A 4,545-nucleotide genomic window follows, 5' to 3' on the forward strand; every position below is an offset into this window, starting at 1 on the left:
GTAGCTCTGTTAGTTGTGGTCTTAACTGTCATAAATGCCTAAAATAACCACGATCACTCAGGAAAACCACAATGTATCCGGCTGAGCTGGTGTGAAATGGATGGTACCTGAACTCAACAGATTAAAACTGTCAGTTTAGGTCAATTTAGAATATGAAATGTAAACTCTCTGTTATATGACATGTTCACTCTTGTTTTTAATTCAAATCAGTACGAAAAACAATGCATGTCTTAAATTCTTTAGTTCATAAGTTGGAGACAAACAGCTGAGGTTAATGGGTTCATGTATATTCAGTAGAGCAGACTCTTTGTGATGATGGTTAATTCGGTATTATGCTTCCATAAAGTCGAGGGATTCAGGGGTCAGATGATTACAAAACAGTTGAAGTCAAAATTGAGATGTGCCTGTGCTTTAGTTTCACCCCAAAACAACTCATACTACACGTCCCATAATGCTCATTCTAATGTCCTTGTTACTTTCTTTGAAATCCCACAGGCATCCATTAAAGGTTTTTAACCACTAGCAGCACTCTGGAGCAAGAAACACCCCACAAGTGGCATAAGATTATATTTGTCACATCATAAGAGTTAAAGCCAAGTCATTCTTCCTGGCATGTTGCAAGAGTTTGCATGTTTTAAGTCTGGTCTTAAGTCTTAAGACTGATTCCACGGGACTTGTCTTGTGATGACTGTTACACCGTAGTTCCCGTCCTCGAATATCTCAAGCACTGTGTGGGAAATGGTGGGAACCTATTCCAACTATTCTAATCAGTTTAACACTGCAGATTAAGGCTTTGTGTGAGTAGACACTGTAAATACATAAGATATTTGAGTGCAGAGAGGTTGATGTATTTGGATTATTTATTAAACTCAAGACAGATTAAAAGACAAAGAATGAAAAACACTACAAACAACATTGCAAATAAATAAAAAATTATAAACATAAAACATAACATAGAAAAGAAGAGAATAAAACCATACCATCCAAAACACAAAATGTCTTTATGGAATGTCTATCAAAAATATAATCATAATTGAACTTATAACACTTCAGTCATAATTTTCGATGGGTTAACGCTGCTTGTATGAGATGAGGTAAAGCTAGACTCATTTCTTTCTTCCTTTCCAAACCTGTAAATTACAGTACAACTATAAGCATCAATCCCATATTGCCAAAACTGAGTTCAGGTGATTTTTTTTTTAATGCAAATTTACATTTACATTTATTTTATAATCATACAAATTATCTGAACCCTCTTCATTTTTAGTTCACACTTCTTCAAATAGGCTGGCTTTGAATAACTAAGAGGAGGTAAGAAAAAGCCAGCTGACAAGCTTACGTTAAACATCCAAATTTACAACTTCCTCCAGGACTATTTCAAACCAACCAATAAATAGAAATACGTGAAAACCTAACCTCATCAGATGAGGTGATGAGGCACAAATCCCTAATTTAAACCTTCAGAGTAATAGCCTATATTTTAGGCTACACTACAAAAAATATTGTAATGTTACTTTTTTCACCAAGATGGGGAGTGTCTTTCATTTAAATAGTGGGGTGTGGGAAACAGATTTAATTTATTATCAAATATTTTCATTTTCAATTTCTAATTTTCTCTTGATTGTTTATGTTTTGAAATTAAAAGGTTGTGTGTGGAGTTTTGGATCATAATTAGTGCTAAAGTGGCACATCATGAGCTTAACTGTGAACTTTTGGGAAAAAAACACTATTGGCACTTTATCTTCATTGGAAAGAGACGAGTGTGATCTGGACTGTTGTGTTATGTGTTTATATTTAAGGTGGAATAAGTAATAATAATAATATTTTTGGCAAATTCAAAAGAATATGTACTCATGCTCCACTGGCTGTTTGATCAGTGTTCCTACAAAGCACTCGCTTGCTCTCTAAGAAAAATAAGCTAATAATAAAATGAAGTGGGTCAGATGCTACACATTAAAGTCAATCAGCAACGGGGGGCGCTCATGTTTGTGTACAGGACAAGAAAAAGGAGAAGAGGGAAGTGGAACGAGAAGAGTTCTGTGGGTGTAAGAGATAATCAATCTGTCATTTCCTGAATGACAGCACCTATTTGAGAATATAGCATCTTGCAAAAGCAGCGACTGTACTGAGATCTCAACTGGATTGATTAGTACGTCAGATGAGAGAGCGGTGGCTCTAAGAGCGAGTGCATGTGTATGGCAGTATGACTGTGGTGTATGCTCAATTATATAATCACTCGGCCAAGAGGAAAATGAGACTGGACTGTACCATGGGACTGAGAAAGAAAATGGGTCAAATAGTGTAACTGTAGTATTGTAAAAAGCAAATGTGTTCTTTAATGCTGTGTCATATGTTCTATGACATTTGACATCGTATGATAGTGTTTGTTTGGACCGATATTTTGGTCTGGAGGAGCTTTAAAGGGAGAGGTGTACTGTTGTATGTAACTGTAACATGTAGGTGTTGATGAAGGAGGATTGAAAGAATCAGTAATCTGCTCAAGACCCCACACCCCTAACTGACAGAACAGTACATAAACACACAGATAAAGTTTTATGGCACAAAAAAACTATACAACTGAAATGCTGGAAATTATATATCAAGGGTCCCTGGAGGATGAATGACACAGCCTCCTCTGAATGTGGAGGAAGTGGAATGAAAAATTGTTTAGATATCCAAAACTGTTTTGATGTGTCATCTTGGATAACAAACAACATCAGATTGAAATATGATCCCTGGATGATATATCCTCACTCTAATCGTACCGTGATGTTCTTAGCTTGAAATGAATTAAACAGTAAGACTGAGTGTAATTATCTGCTAACAGTATACTAGCCAAACAACAGTAAAGACACTGTAGTGGAACAAGACACTTCTACCTGGATGCTTCCAGATATAAACCGTAACAACACTAACTATAAAACAAATCTTCATATTAACCTTCAGTAACCTCAAACATGTTATACTGTAAACGTCAACATAAAACAGCATTCTTGCTGACTTCAGTCTGTGTTCAGTTATTCCACTGTGTAGACTAATAACATCTACAGTGATGATTTTGCAGATACTGTTCTAACAAAAAATAACTACTGCAAAAAATAAGGCACATAATAATAAATAATGACCAGCAGGTGAGCGACTAAAATGAAAGAAAAGAAAAGAAAAGAAAAACAAATATGTATTTTGTACAGGGTGCAGGAACTTTGGCAGGTTTCAGATCTGCTCAGAGGGGGGCACATTGTAATATGTTCCCATCGCCACACCTTCAGCATTCTTATAGTGCACAGGTGTTAGTGTAAGATAAGAGGGTGGGTGGGGGGCGGTAAGGGGGGTAAGGGTTGTCGGGGGCATCTTTTAGACACAAGTGTTCTGGTGGCATATGGGTGGGAAACAAGTTCCTGGGATTCCTCATGCCTGAGCTGTCGTTATGCTGAAGCCTGTGGTCCAGAGACTTAAACTGGACCAAATTAAAGCAATGTAACTTTTTCTTTTTTTTGTTTTGTTGTTGCCTTGTTTAGAATTCTTTTTAACTTTGTTTCATAGGTTGTCTTTTCCCTTAAGAAACAGACTTTAAAATCTGACGCAAAGGCACAAGTATCTCTCAACAGCCAATGTTGTTAACACAGAATTATCATGGATATTAAAAACAGCAAACCAATTTGTATTAGTGTCGAAATTTCTGTCTTGCTTAATCTTTTTCTGTTTTAGCTTATTCCTTCTTCAGTGTGCTTCTATTTGCATGCGCTTACTTAGATAAGTGCAATATTACCAGACTTTCATTACATACAATTTTGAGTGGTAAATGCTTAATTTTGAGGTGTGGTGGTGTGGGGGGGTGGGGTTCTTGTGTGCTGCACAGAAAACATGCAGGCTCTGATAAAGCCCTTAAGCCCTTAACAGTTTTGTGAATTACACAGGAATCCAGTTTAAACTACAACAAGAAACCACGAGGCGCTAACCACAGAGTTTCCTTTAACCCCTCAAACACATTGGTCTGTGGGTTGTAACTGCCTCTAACACATGCTGGGCCTGACATCGGGTGAGTGGGTTTAAGGGTTTAAAACAACCCAGTTTGCAAATCTTTATTCCTCTTTTTCTTTTTTGGTTACTTAAAGTAATACATTTGTTAAAAATAGCAACACGTGTATAAACTGGACCTAACTGGAACTCCAACTGCAGCAAGACAAGGCACACCCGTGGGATTTCAACGGACATACACCACATGGATCATTGCATCTGTTGCAGCATACCGTATGCAGGATTAGTGCATATTTGAGGTGATGTTGTTCCATCGATCACATCAATCCCTAAGAAAGACAATCCAAAACACCTCATTACAAGGAGACATCATATCAAATGAGCTCCCAAAGATTTTTTAGGAGCATCAGCAGATTTGTTAAAGACCATTATTAAAAAAATACAATTGACAAAAAAACTGCTTAACCTTTGTCATAACCTATTGTTATTTAAGGCACATAATGAAATATTTATGAAATGAAAGAGCCAAATAGAAGTTCACTAAATTTAGTACGCATGCATTTCTAC

The sequence above is a fragment of the Trachurus japonicus genome, unplaced genomic scaffold, assembly GCF_045865225.1.
Source record: "Trachurus japonicus isolate A0001 unplaced genomic scaffold, Traja_1.0 AP030591.1".
NCBI lineage: Eukaryota > Metazoa > Chordata > Actinopteri > Carangiformes > Carangidae > Trachurus > Trachurus japonicus.